This window comes from Pelobates fuscus, chromosome 13 (genome assembly GCF_036172605.1).
Source record: "Pelobates fuscus isolate aPelFus1 chromosome 13, aPelFus1.pri, whole genome shotgun sequence".
Taxonomy (NCBI): domain Eukaryota; kingdom Metazoa; phylum Chordata; class Amphibia; order Anura; family Pelobatidae; genus Pelobates; species Pelobates fuscus.
Window position 1 is genome coordinate 14,185,878 of NC_086329.1, and position 16,450 is coordinate 14,202,327.

Sequence of the window (16,450 nt, forward strand, 5' to 3'; positions counted from 1 at the left end):
CAAAATAGAGGCCGTAGCTAAATGGCCAACCCCCCGCACTAAAACCCAGGTACTAGCCTTTTTGGGGACGGCAGGATATTACCGAAAGTTTGTACCTAACTACAGCGCCCTAGCCAAGCCCCTTACCGACTTGACCCGCAAGAACCTTCCCAAACTAGTAGTATGGGCCCCAGAGTGTGAACAGGCCTTCCAACTCCTAAAAAATGCCCTTGTTAATGCCCCTGTGTTGGCTGCTCCCGATCCGACTAAACGCTTTCTCGTCCATACAGACGCTTCAATGTTCGGATTGGGAGCAGTACTGAGCCAGATCGGAGCCGATGGCGGTGAACACCCAGTAGCTTACCTCAGCCGAAAGCTTTTACCCAGAGAAGTAAGCTACGCCGCCATCGAAAAGGAATGCCTTGCCGTGGTGTGGGCCCTCAAGAAACTACAGCCCTATTTGTATGGATAAACATTTTCCCTGCTCACAGATCACAACCCGTTGGTCTGGCTGAACCGGGTGTCAGGAGACAATGCCAGACTGCTGCGCTGGAGCTTAGCGCTTCAGCCCTTTGATTTCAATATCCAATATCGCCCGGGGAAGCTCAATGGAAATGCTGACGGGTTATCCCGACAAACGGAACTAGACAAGTGATCTGTGGGTACTCCTCCAGACATCCCCAAGCCGATCCGTTGGGATCAGACTGTGTATGCTGGCTTGGTTCTGGGGGAGCATTGTGGCAGAAGCAGCCACCAGAAACTCGTATTTACCTTGTTATTTGTCCCTACCCTATATGTCCATGCATCCTGTATATTGTACCAGCATGTTAAGGAAGAATCAATGTGCACATACCGTTATTGGGTCCGTGGGTGGCCGCCGTTCGCCTAATCTCCACGTGGCGGCGGCCATCTTAACTGCCGAACAGCGGTGTTTGGTCGTCGAGCGTCTGGAACTAAAATCGGACGCTCGACTACCCAGACACCGCTCAGACCTCCAGGATCACCAAAATGTATGATCCAAACTGCCGAACGGCCCGCCGTTCGGTAGTTTGCATTCCCCAGTCTAGGGGATTCATCCGAACCAAAGATTGGGGTCGGATGGCTGAGCTGTTCGGCACTTTCCATGCAGTGAAGTAGACCGACTACAGGGCCAGAATCTATGGAGCCGTTTTCGGCTACTGTGTCCCTGCAGTCGGTCAAATCTTTAAATACCTGTAACTCACGAACCCCTGGTCTGATCTGGGTGAAATTTGAATATGTTACTCACCCAGAGCAGACCTACCAGGGGACCCCTCACTTGTCATCGTACCCCCCGTATTTAGGGGACATTCAGAAACTGGGGAAAACTCGGTTCCCTCTAATTAATTTACCTGCTAATCTAAGGGGAGGAGAGGGAGGGGAGGTGATTGTGAGGTGATTGGTTGTTTTGAGTTACCTCCCTTGCATGGGAAAAAGCCATAAAAGAAATTGTGTGAATAAAGCTGACAGTTGACCTCCAAGCTATGTGTCGTCTAGTTCTTGGAGGGAAGGGATTGTAACTACGCTACCCGATTGATACCTGTATTGGATTGCTGTTCCTGTCTACCAGCGGAGCTACCTTGGATCGTACCTCTACTCCGCTACACACCTTTACTGAGCTACACTAACCCTTAACCACTACACTAACCTAAAACTTACTGTTAACCCCCCACACTACCCTAACTCTATCAATAAACCCCTTCATGACCAGAACACTAACCGTTAACCAGTACAGTGTCATAACATTAACCATCACCTACTTAAACAATTACATTAACCCTGACCCTGAATAAAACATTATATAAAATATATGCGATAGGAAAGCATGCGTTAAGGGAAAATAATATGATTTCAGGATTCCAGAACACTGTCCATCTGTCTACTTGTCTGTCTCTCTGTCTGTCTATTGACATATCTTGCTTGATATTCAACAACAGATTGGCTTATCTAACCAATACATTTTTTTTTTATTATTCAAGCCAGTATACTTAAAACATTGTGATTTCTGCTCCCATATGGAGATTATGTGCCTCAAACCACCATCTCTCGCTGTGTCTGCATGAAGATTGCCTTTCTATCATTGTGAACCCCTTTTGTCTTGTGTTAAATAACTCAACAGTGACCTTCTGTCTTTTTTCTGCTGTGAATTAAGATTTTTTTTTTTCTATACGGCATAGACTAGCACATTATCTGTCTATCCTGTTCTGCAAACCTGATCTGTGAAATAATTCAGTGTACAGTAACACAATGGATAGCAGATGCATGTGCGTCTTTTTTTAGTTCACTAATTGTAATTAGTTGTATTAATTTCCTGCTGATCACCCACCTCCCCCTCCCCCCCCCCCCCCATGACATGAGGTCTCCATGGTAGAGGAAGTGTTAGATGTATTTTGCACTCTGCAGCAGATGAATCTGTTGTGTTGTTAAATCTCAGGCCTCTCTGACATTTGATCATTTCAGTTCGGAGATACATTTGATATTTTGCTGGTCATAATAAAGACCCGTAACGTTCAACCAAGGGTCGTAGAGTCCAGACAAGCTTTTAATAGGGTCCACCATGTCTGCAGAGCAACTGGTTTTATTTTACTGAATTATTAAATACAATTATAAACTTTTTTTTTCCTCTTCTTCGTGAATGGGATGGCATTACATCCTTTAGACCTGTAGACACACACAAATTAAAGGTAGCACTACAAAACTGCAAAATAAACGTACTAACAAGCGAATAAAACTTTGTGAGGTATTGCCAGATTTTATATTTTTAGATTCAAAGAAACAGTTTCCTAATTTTAACATAGGTCACGGACATCATCAGTGTGACTTAACCATCCCTAAGCCCTAACCCTATCACTAACCCTATCACTAACCCTATCCCTATCATTAACGCTATCCCTAACCCTATCCCTATCACTAACCCTATCCCTATCACTAACCCTATCCCTATCACTAACGCTATCCCTATCACTAACGCTATCCCTAACCCTATCACTAACCCTATCCCTATCACTAACCCTATCCCTATCACTAACCCTATCCCTATCACTAACGCTATCCCTAACCCTATCACTAACGCCATCCCTATCACTAACCCTATCCCTATCACTAACCCTATCCTTATCACTAACCCTATCCCTATCACTAACCCTATCCCTAACCCTATCACTAACCCTAACCCTATCACTAACCCTAACCCTATCACTAACCCTATCCCTATCACTAACCCTATCCCTATCACTAACCCTAGCCCTATCACTAACCCTATCACTAACCCTATCCCTATCACTAACCCTATCCCTATCCCTATCACTAACCCTATCCTTATCACTAACCCTATCCTTATCACTAACCCTATCACTAACCCTATCCCTAACCCTATCACTAACCCTAACCCTATCACTAACCCTAACCCTATCACTAACCCTAACCCTATCACTAACCCTAACCCTATCACTAACCCTATCCCTATCACTAACCCTATCCCTAACCCTATCACTAACCCTAACCCTGTCACTAACCCTATCCCTATCACTAACCCTATCCCTATCACTAACGCCATCCCTATCACTAACCCTATCCCTAACCCTATCACTAACCCTATCCCTATCACTAACCCTAGCCCTATCACTAACCCTATCCTTATCACTAACCCTATCCCTAACCCTATCACTAACCCTATCCCTATCACTAACGCTAACCCTATCACTAACCCTATCCCTATCACTAACCCTATCACTAACCCTATCACTAACCCTATCACTAACCCTATCACTAACCCTATCCCTATCACTAACCCTAACCCTATCACTAACCCTAACCCTATCACTAACCCTATCCCTATCACTAACCCTATCACTATCACTAACGCCATCACTAACCCTATCCCTATCACTAACCCTATCACTAAGCCTAACCCTATAACTAACCCTATCCCTATCACTAATGCCACCCTTATCACTAACCCTATCACTAACCCTATCCCTATCACTAACCCTATCACTAACCCTATCACTAACCATATCCCTATCACTAACCATATCCCTATCACTAACCCTATCCCTATCACTAACCCTATCCCTATCACTAACGCCATCCCTATCACTAACGCCATCCCTATCACTAACGCCATCCCTATCACTAACGCCATCCCTATCACTAACGCCATCCCTATCACTAACGCCATCCCTATCACTAACGCCATCCCTATCACTAACGCCATCCCTATCACTAACGCCATCCCTATCACTAACCCTATCCCTAACACTAACCCTATCAATAACCCTATCCCTATCAATAACCCTATCACTAACCCTATCCCTAACACTAACCCTATCAATAACCCTATCACTAACCCTATCCCTAACCTTATCCCTATCACTAACCTTATTCCTAACCCTATCACCAGCCTTAAGTTAGTATGACACGAGTGTCTTTCTAAATTGACTAGGCAGCAATATCTTGCAGAGTAAGGATCAACATTGTGGGGATTTTTTAATAATCTGTAACAGATATGGATACAATCATTTGTACTTGGTGCATGCAGTGACATTTTGTAGCCTTCATTTCTCCGATTGTAATTTTTCCCAATGCAATCATAAACAATTACAGGCAAAAGGAAGTGGGAATTGAGTTGTAGTAAATAGTGAAAAACAAATTATATTGGGTGGATGTCAGTACAGTACATAAGGGGACTCATGAGCCCCTGTTGGTAACATCCACTGACTTGCTGGCCCTTTAATACGCTAGCAGTGTCCCACATTGCTTTTTCTATGGCCTCTATAGCCACTAGGGGCAGTGTATCCCATGCAGTTTACTCCGATGATTCTTTCCTTCTGAAAGACCTTACCTACATTAATTTGGCTCAACAAAATTGAGCCAAACAAATGCACTTCAATCTTGTGGCTCTGTTTAATTGACGTTTAGTTCAATTTGGCCCTATACAAACTTGTAATGATTGCCAAGTCATTGCTCATTCATGGTTACTGTTAACTTTTTTGTTATCTGGATCTTGAATTTGACTTGACTTGATTATTCTGCATGTCTAGTGACTGACCTAGGCTTTTGTTTTTTAACCAGAACTGTGATTTCTGTGACCTTGAAACAGCGAGTGTTTTAGAATTTTTGTGTTTTTATTGTTGTGCTTTTGGTGCAAAGTCCTGTCCCCACACTTCGGCAATTGTTAATATAATTGTTTATAAAATATGGCAGTGTTTAGATTTGCCAGTTAGCATGCCTCTAGTGCCGGTTAATCAGAACGTCAAGCAGATGGCTAGTAGAGGCATCTCCTCATAAAGACTGTCAATAACTGAAAATCGTTATGTTCAGAGCCCCCAAATGTTTTGAATGCTGCTTATAGAAAAGCGTTGGATTCATAGCTTCTATATATAAAATGCATCTAATTAGCAGTGTGTGGTGACTGCCATGCATGGCTTGTAGGTTCACAGTGCTTTTCCATGAGGTCAACCACATGGAGGAGAGAATGAGCAACTGCCCAGCTGAGACTGCCTGGTCCTGACTTACCAGTAATTAGAAATAGCAGTTTATTTAATTTCATTTTACAGAGGGTGGAGGGGTACACAATCTAAACCTCCGCAACACTAACAACGGATAAATCAAAATCTATTTTTAATATTCGTGTTATTTTTTAAATGTTTTTTTTTCTCTATTTTTCTAATATGGCTCAAATTTAGAATTTGTATATGTAGAAAACCAGCGGAGAAAGTAAAATACAATGTGTCTAATGAGAGCTATATTAGCCAGAACTAGATGTTAATAAGAATACAATTGCTTATAAACCATTTTACCTTGAAGATACCATAAAACAGAAATCTATTTAACGTGTAAGATAACAGCTTATGTTTTCATCTCAACACATATCTTGAAAGAATGAAAGACATATAAGTGTTTAGAGAGGATAACAAAAAAGGTGATATAACAGAAATTATGACAATGTAGCCCCTAGGGGCCCCACAAGCCACTTCTTTTGTTTATATCAAATACCATCGCACATGGGGGGGAGAGGGGGACTATAAACTGCTATATTACATTTCTTCTAAGCTATTATCTAAGCACAGCAAACATACTGTGAAAGGAACAAACTCCAAATCTCTCCTGATTTGTTATATATCACCATACCAAGACGAGTTCTTCATATCAATATGAAGTGGATTTTTTTGAGTTGCCTGGTAGAACATTCCATCTGTGATTTGTTTGGCATTAAGGCATCAGAAAGTCTCTCGTGTTATCAGAAGAGCAGACTATGGTCAGTGACGTCTAACAGGAATTAAAATGTAAATTATCAATAAAATTAAGCTTATATTTACCTCCAACAAATGAAATAGATACATGCAATACATACACACAGATTGCTGAATACATACAGATTGCTAAATATACACACCGACTGCTGAATACACACAGACTGCAGTGAGGGGCGTAGTGTATGTGTTTGTGTGGAGGAGTGCTGAGTGTGAGGGATGCTGTGTGTGTGTGTGTGTGTGTGAAGGTTCTGTGTGCATGTGTGAAGGGTGCTGTCTGTGTGTGAAGGTTCTGTGTGCATGTGTGAAGGGTGCTGTCTGTGTGTGAAGGTTCTGTGTGCGTGTGTGGAGGAGTGCTGTGTGTGAGAGAGATGTGTGTGTGAGAGAGGTTCTGTGTGTAAAGGGGTAAGTGGTGTGTGCGTGAGGTGCTGTATGTGAGGGGTAAGTGGTGTATGTGTATTTGGGTGTGCGTGTAGTGCTGTATGTGAGGAGTAAGTGGTGTGTGTGCGAGTGAGGTGCTGTATGTGAGGGGTAAGTGGTGTGTGGATGAGAGGTGCTGTATGTAAGTGTGTGTGCAAAAAAACAGGACCGGCTCTCCATGGGCCGGCAAGGGAGATCAAAGGATCTCCCCTGCCGGCTGGGCAGCGCGGTGGGGACCCCAGCCTGCCCATGGGGAAAGACAGCCTTGACTATGGGTGTCATTTAGTAAATATAGAATGGTGTTAAGTTGAAAACATAATTACAAAATTTGATCTAGAAACATTATCTTGGCTTGAGCCACAACTCAACTATTGTAACCGTAATTTTTTAGTTTGGCTTTCAATTCACCACCATTTTTTGCTTAGTGAATAAATCCCTCAGTGTTCACTTACTGTCATGTTATGTTATATTCTGGAAGCTTTAATACAGCATTTCACTTCATGACAATTCCTCATCAACTGTCAGAAGGTTAAATAGTGCCTTTTATTATAGCACAAAATCTAATCACTTCTAAAACTACTTTCAACAAAACCTTCCCTGGAGGCCGGCCTGTACAGCAAGTCAAAGTTCACATCATTATGTGAAGATTAGTCTCTTTAAAGAAGAAAATGCTTGTCTGGGGGGTATATGTGAGTTTCTATACCATGTCGATCCCCAATTATCCTTTACTTAGGCTGGCCACAATAAAAGGCCACTCTAAAAAGTGGTGTTTTATCACACAGCACAATTGGCATGCTGACTGCAGGAATGTCCACCAGAGCTGTTGCCTGTGAATTGAATGTTTATTTCTCTAACATAAGCAGTCTCCAAAGGCGTTTCAGAGAATTTGGCCGTACATCCAACCGGCCTCACAACCGCAGACCACGTGTAGCCACACCAACCCAGGACCTCCACATCCAGCACCTTCACCTCCAAGATCATCTGAGACCAGCCACCTGGACAGCTGCTGCAACAATCAGTTTGCATAACCAAAGAATTTCTGCACAAACCATCTCAGGGAAGCTCATCTGCATGCTCGTCGTCCTCATTGGGGTCTGGACCTGACTGCAGTTCGTCGACGTAACCGACTGAGTGGGCAAATGCTCACATTCGATGGCACCTTGGAGAGGTGTTCTCTTCATGGATGAATCCTGGTTTTCACTGTACAGGGCAGATGGCAGACCGCATGTATGGCGTTGTGTGGGTGAGCAATTTGCTGATGTCAACATTGTGGATCGAGTGGCCCATGGTGGCGGTGGTGTTATGGTATGGGAAGGAATATGTTATGGACAAAGAACACAGGTGCATTTTATTTTTGGCATTTTGAATGCACATAGATCCTGTGATGAGATCCTGAGGCCCATTGTTGTGCAATTCATCCACGACCATCACCTCATGTTGCAACATGATAATGCACGGCCCCATGTTGCAAGAATCTGTAACACAGTTCATGGAAGCTGAAAATATCACAGTTCTTGCATGGCCAGAATACTCACCGGACATGTCACCCATTGATCATTTTTGGGATGCTCTGGGTCGGCGTATACGACAGCGTGTTCCAGGTCCTGCCAATATCCAGCAACTTCACGCAGCCATTGAAGAGGAGTGGACCAACATTCCACAGGTCACAATCAACAACCTGATCAGCTCTATGCAAAGGAGATGTGTTGCACTGCGTAAGACAAATGGTGGTCACACCAGATATGACTGGTTTTTGGACCCCCTGAACCTCCCCAATACAGTAAAACTGCACATTTTAGAGTGGCCTTTTATTGTGGCCAGCCTATGCCACACCTGTGAGGTGGATGGATTATCTCAACAAACGAGAAGTGCTCACTAACACAGATTTAGACAGATTTGTGAACAGTATTTGAGAGAAATAGGCCTTTTGTGTACATAGAAAAAGTATTAGATCTTTGAGTTCAGCTCATGAAAAATGGGGGCAAAAACAAAAGTGTTGCGGTTATAATTTTGTTAAGTGTATATATATTTCAGTTGCCACAGCTCTGACCATATATACATCTAAATAACAAAACAAACAGCTTGTCGATTGTCCATGTCATGATTCGGCCGTATAGCATTTCAGAATTTGGGAAATGGGACGAATTGCCCTTGACCAAAATTCTGATAAATTGCAAATCGCTTGAAACCGAATGCACAAGTCTAGTAGTTCTAGATAATGATCAAATGGATGAATACAGCTGTTGGTCTCTCTGATGGCTTGGCTACATTTCCTCTGCTCCCATACCATTTGTTAGTGTAACGCTAACATTATACACTTCTGTAAACACAACTAAATGTATACAATAGATACATAATTAGATAGAACTTACTTGTAGATTTATCATGTAAAATTAAGAACAAAAGGAAAAAAACAGACTAACCGTCTTAACTTAACCCCTTAAGGACACATGACATGTGTGACATGTCATGATTCCCTTTTATTCCAGAAGTTAGGTCCTTAAGGGGTTAAACCTTAATATTTAATAAGAAAATATATATAATTTTACGTTTCATAAATCAACTCGGAGCTCTCGGATGTTTTAATCTACGTTTATTTCACTCTTTTTTAAAATGTATCGTAAATAAATCAGACGACTATATTACAGTATATCCACCCCGGCACTCTGTGACCCATAATGACCTCTAAATGGTAGCTAAGCACTCTTGCTGCCCCTAATCTTAATCTCGCGTGTCATGTTAATATTATATAGACAAACTATAGAACGGTGTTTAAAAAAAAACAACTAATTTTAAAGACATTCACAGCTTGATAGTGAAATTTGCATATGCTGTTACAGTTACAATTTTTCTTTTGTATTCTCATTTTCTTCCCCTCTTGACAAATAAATGTGTTTCACTGAAACTGTACCTTCTGAATAGAGACCTAACGTAATTGTGTTCGGAAGAAATTACAATGTGCTTCTGATAAATCTCTTTCAGTGTATAATGCAACTTTGTTTGCTTGACACAGATTATATAGGCATTTCTAGAACTGTACCGCACAGATTACACAAAGGTTGTAACGTTCGGGGGGGGGAGGGACTTGAAGGGAGGTTATGGAATAAAAAGGTAGGAGTCGAGCTTTCAGTAAAATGTGTTAAATTGGGAATCAATTCATTTAATTAAAACGGAGTTTGTATAGAGTACAATGTACCATTTATTTTGTTGAAATGGTTTCAAGGCCTCTAGTTTCCTGTATTTGAAGAAGTAATATTTTATTGCGTTAGCTCATTCATTGGTATTCAAATTCTTTAAATTATTTCCCAGCACAATGTCCCAGCCATAACGATTCTACTTGCTCAAGGGAATTTAATTTCACTGTTCAATCGATGCAAATAAAATGAGTTGCTGTGTGGTACTGCTTGTCCGCTAAGCTGATATATACTCTGTTTACAACAGTCGAGCTTTCAAGTTTATAAAGTTTCTATTGGTTGGTTTACTATGAAGAACAGTTATTATATTGATAGGCTGATATGACAGTAATTTAGATGTAAATATTCCGTTAAGTGTAAGCAGATAAATATTAACATTCTAATTTTCATTAGCGAAAAGACTGTTAGCCTTGTGACTACAGATGTTTGTAGACCCCATCTCCAATAGCTGACTGAGCATCATGGAGACAAGGTCCAGAAATGTACGAAGCGCCAACGTTGGGTATCACTGCTGTATAGAATAATTTACTTGGAGATTATATAATGTAGACAATTCAGCATGTGTTAAATTGGGAATCAATTGTTCAGTGAATTGAACATCTTGCACACAACTTATTTTGCTCTAGAAAATATATCCAACGTTGTGAATATTTGGCTGTTAGGATAGGTCAGCGTTATTTCGTTACAAAACCTATTTATATGTAATACCTCCCAATGGCTGATCATAAAAGCTAAGTATTTTCCTTTCATCCTCTTTTATTGTTCTTTTCCTTTTATTTTATTTGTATAATCAGATAATCGAGTGCTGTGGTCTTTTTTTTTTTTTTTTTTTTTTGCCACCCGCAGAATTACTAAGGGAAATTGTATTTTTCTACATTTATTCTTTCCTGAAGGTCCATCATGTTAGAATTCGGTCACAGAACTAGTTAGTGATATAATACATTTACACTGTGCATTTATTATTTTCTACTTTTTGAATTCCTTTCTATGCAAGACAGACCTGAATGCTGAGCCATGGACATACACTGATCAGCCACAACATTACGACCACTTAGCTAATATTATGTAAGTTCCCATCGTGCTGCCAAAACAGCTCTGATGCATTGATGCATGGACTGCACAAGACCTCTGAACATGTCCTGTGGTATTAGGCACCAAGATATTAGCAGCAGATCTTTTAAGTCTTGCAAGTAGCGCGGTGTGGACTTCATGGATCAGTTTTGTTGTTCCAGCACATCCCACACATCCTGAATTGGATTGAGATCTGGGAAATAATTTGGAGGCCAAGAGAACACCTTGAATGCTTTGTCTAGTTCCTCAAACCATTCCTGAACATTTTTTGCAATTTGAGAGGGTGCATTATCCTGCTGAAAGAGACCACTGCCATCAGGGAACACCATTGCCATGAAGGGGTGCATGTGGTCTGCAACAATCTCTAGGCAGGTGTTACAAGTCAAATTAACATCTACATGAATGACAAGACCCTAGGTTTCCCAGCAGAACATTGACCAGAGCACAATACTGACTCCACTGGCCTGCATTATTCCCATAGTACATCCTGCTGCCATCTCTTCCCCAGGTAAATGAAGCACACGCACCTGGCCATCCACCTGATCTGAATAAAAATGTGATTCATCAGACCAGGCAACCTTCTTCCATTCCTCTATGGTCCAGATCTGATACTCACGTCCCCATTGAAAACACTTTTGGCGGTGGACAGAGGTCATCATGGGTACTCTGACCAGTCTGCGGCTATGCAGATATTGTTGTCCTTCCTTGCACCTCTTTTGGTAGGTACTAACCACTGCATACCACGAATACCCTACAAGATTTGCAATTTTGGAGATGCTCTGACCCAGTCGTCAAGCCATCACTATTTGGCCCTTGTCAAAGTCACTCAGATCTTTTCATTTGCCCATTTCTTCTGCTTCCGACACATGACATGCAAGAACTGACAGTTCACTTGCTGCCTGACATATTCCACCCCTTGACAGGTGCCATTGTAATGATATAATCAATGTTATTCACTTCAGCTTCCAGTGGTTTTAATGTTGTAACTGATATAGAAACATAGAATGTGACGGCAGATAAGAGCCATTCGGCCTATCTAGTCTGCCCAATTTTCTAAATACATGCATTATTCTCTAGGATAGCCTTATTCCTATCCCACACATGCTTAAACTCCCTCACTGTTTTAACGTCTACCACTTCAGCTGGAAGGCTATTCCATGCATCCACTACCCTCTCAGTAAAGTAATCTTTCTACTGCTAATGCCTCTCCCTATACAACCAAGCATTCTGCTAGCATTTCCTGCTGCTCTATTACATTGTCTGCCTACCTTTAAGTCATCAGAAATAATCACCCCTAGATCCCTTTCCTCAGATGTTGAGGTTAGTGTCCCTTTAAATAAATCAGCTAATGGTTTTGCTAGTACACCACTAGGTTCTGTAAATAACTTTGGATGTATCCCATCAGACCCCATCAACGTATTTGTCTTTACTTTATACAGCTGAAATAGTGTACATCCAGACATGCATCTACATATACATCATGTTATAGATGTTATCCATTGGATATCAAATTCCAAATGCATCCTCATTTTATTTGAAATGGTTTTCATTGAGGCAATTGAAACACCGTTACATTTGACAGTGAGAATAAACAGGACATTCATAGCATTAACAAACCATATGTTCATTAAAGGAACTTTTCCGGGACTGCTGTCACACGTTTGGAAACACTGAACTGTTTAAAATTGTATACTATAGAGCTTAGGTCCCATAACTGGAACAAAAGGTCCTAACTTGAGATGGGACTTTAATTAGCAGACAATTTATTACTTCTCTACCATACATCTATGAACCAATTATATCGGGAAAATGCTCCTATAAGTGTGCTGCAAACAATATACATATTATCATATTATGTATATATTTTTCAGCAGTCTGATTTCCTTATGTTCCGAAATTCTGCTGAGCCGAAAAAATATTTGGCAGAATTCTGGATGTCCTGAAAAATAGCCTTTTTTTTTTTTTTCTGAAAAAAATTGTTCAACCGAGCAGAATTTTCTTGTTGTGCCCAAGTCTAGAGTAGATTAAATTAATTTGAGTTGAGTAAATAGGACCTTGTATTCACCATATTGGGATACATTCACAATTAGATGAAGTAATGCTAGAGTAATAGACCTGTATATTATTAATGTGTGCACAAATTACATCAGTCTTACGATATATGCTTTGTCCTTGATAAATCCTGTAATCAAATCTCATGATGTAATCTAATTATCTGATAGATGGAAGTGTCAATATTTTCTATTAGAATTTAAATCGAAAACCTAGATAAATTAAATTAAATCACCAGAACTGTGCCTTTATTTTACGTTTTTTTTTGTTTTGTTTTTTACAAGCTTTTGTACCCTTTGTGTGTTTCTGTCAGTATTCCCAATGGGGGTAAATGAAGTCACTGTGACTCATACATGCATACAGAATTTTTAACTAAAAGCGTTAGCAAACGGTGACATTTAACCCTTCCCTTGCATGTTTTTTGGCATGTAGCCATATGATGGCAAAGATCACCATCAGCATTTTAAAGAATATACCTCATGTTACTTGAAAAATATATACACATATTATGTAAAATATAATGGTTTCAGAAATACCAATAAATAGCAGACTTGTGCACGGCAAGCAAATTCCACTTAGCCGAACCACTTTTTCCGAAAATAGAGAATTCTTTGTGACACCCAAATTTTGCCTGAATGATGGCTTGAAAGAATTTTGAAAACGAGATACCAATTCAGAAGGATACAAGAAATGGGCCAATCAGTGTGCTGCAAAATATCTACATAATATGCATCTATTTTGCAGTGCACCAATAGAAGCATTTAATGTCATTTAGTTCACAGATCAACCAAGTAAAAGTAACCAAGAGAGAGGAAAACAAGAGGAAAAAAAAAAAAAGTATAATAATATAACCTAGCACGTTCGGCATTGTGTGCTTCAGGTGGTCTGTGATTGATGTACATCTTGGCTCAGAGTTTGGGAATTCGGTTAGATTGCATTATGGCCCAAAACAAATCTCTAAGTCTAATAAATGGCACTACAGGTTTGTTCAGCACCGTGGACAGAGTATTTTAGTATTCGGCATTGTAGAAGTATTCAATGCTTTTCTCGGTGTTGGTATATATCATGGAATGTCATTGTGTCTTGATATATAGTTCTTTGGAATATAAAATCTGAATATAAAAGTGTAAAATGTTGTTGAGAATTCAAAGTGAATTAAACATTTTAGGCTGGAATAACCGAATTGGAAAAATCCTGAGTTAGTCATGTTTTCATTTTGGCTATTGTGGCCTAAAAGTTGAAATTGAATAGACCTGTAACTATTTCCATTTAATCTACAAATATTATTTAAAGGACCACTATAGTGCCAGGAAAACAAACTTGTTTTCCTGGCACTATATGGTCTTTAGGTTCCCCCCTCAGGGCTCCCTCCCGCTGGGCTAAAGGGGGCTGAAGGGGTTAAATCACTTACCTTTCCCCAGCGCTGGGCTCCCTCGGCGCTGGGGAACTCTCCTCCCTCAGCCGACGTCAGCGCCGAATGCGCATGAGCAGCAAGAGCCGCGTGCGCATTCAAACAGTCCATAGGAAAGCATTTCTCAATGCTTTCCTATGGACGTCCGCATCTTCTCACTGTGATTTTCACAGTGAGAATCGCGGAAGCGCCTCTAGCGGCTGTCAGTGAGACACCTACTAGAGGCTGGATTAACCCTATTGTAAACATATCAGTTTCTCTGAAACACTGTGTTTTCAGCTGCAGGGTTAACACTAGAGGGACCTAGCACCCAGACCACTTCATTGAGCTGAAGTGGTCTGGGTGCCTCTAGTGGTCATTTAACATTTTAGGATACCTTTATTAGAGGCTGGAAACAAATCTTTGTTTAATCGAGCAGTACTGTAGCCAAAACTATTTGCAAAATGTTTGTTTATATGTTCTTTTAAATAAAAATAAATAAAAGGAAACCTAATTTTATATTATGATTTTTAAATGTGGTGCTCTGGATTACCTACCGTGTTTCCCCGAAAATAGGACCTACCCCGAAAATAAGCCCTAGCCGAATTTTCGGGGTGGGCTGCAATATAAGCCCTACCCCGAAAATAAGACCTAGGCATTTTACCTTTGGCGGGACTTCCTTCTTCTATGAGGAGGGGGAGGAGCGTTGCTGGCCGCGGCATCGCGCAGCGTAATGACGACGTGCGCAGCGTGATGACGACGTGCGCAGCGCCGTCAGTCTGCCTTCACGGATCTTCAGCGGAAGGATCCATTCCGGGCGGTGAGGCACCCAGTGGTCGGACTCTTTGAACTGTGAGTAGATACCGGTATTTTATGTCTGGGACTTAATTAATTAAAGGGGGGGGTGAATTAATTAAAGGGGGGTGAATTAATTAAAGGGGGGTGAATTAATTAAAGGGGGGTGAATTAATTAAAGGGGGGTGAATTAATTAAAGGGGGGTGAATTAATTAAAGGGAGGGTGGATTAATTAAAGGGGGGTGGATTAATTAGAGGGGGTGTGTGGATTAATTAGAGGGGGGTGTGGATTAGAGGGGGTGTGGATTAGAGGGGGGGTGTGGATTAATGAGAGGGGGGTGGATTAATTAGAGTGGGGGTGTGGATTAATTAGAGGGTGTGTGGATTAATTAGAGGGGGTGTGGATTAGAGGGGGTGTGTGGATTAATTAGATGGAGTGGATTAATTAGAGGGGGTGGATTTATTAAAGAGGGGGGTGGATTAATTAAAGGGGGGTGGATTAATTAAAGGGAGGGTGGATTAATTAAAGGGGGGATGGATTAATAAAGGGGGGTGGATTAATTAGAGGGGGGTGTGGATTAATTAAAGGGAGGGTGGATTAATTAAAGGGGTGGTGGATTAATTAGAGGGGGGTGTGGATTAATTAAAGGGGGTGGATTAATTAAAGGGGGTGGATTAATTAGAGGGGGGTGTGGATTAATTAAAGGGGGTGGATTAATTAAAGGGGGTGGATTAATTAAAGGGGGTGGATTAATTTGAGGGGGTGGATTTATTAAAGGGGGGGTGGATTAATTAGAGGGGGTGGATTAATTAAAGGGTGGTGGATTTATTAAAGTAGGGGTTGATTAATTAGAGGGGGTGGATTAATTAAAGGGGGGGTTCAATGTACATACCGGTACCGTAAATAAATAAGCCCTACCCTGAAAATAAGCCCTAGTGTGTTTTGTGTGACTAAAATTAATATAAGACCCGGTCTTATTTTCGGAGAAACACGGTAGCAACAATTTCTTTTGAACTGTATATTGTTGTGCTTTAGACACAAATATATATATATTTTTTTTTCTTTGTAAAGATGTAGAACGTTTCCTGGATTTTGCAAAATCTTGCTCACTGCCAAGAATGTGATTTTTGGATTTCTAAGCAAACATTTCTTAAAGTAATGTGACATTAGTCTGTCACTAAGTTGTTAGTATCTCCAATGTTTGACTACAGCAGACACAGGATTTTGAAAAAAATGTTTTGAGAGGTGCAGGGGACAATAATTTTTGTTATGTAA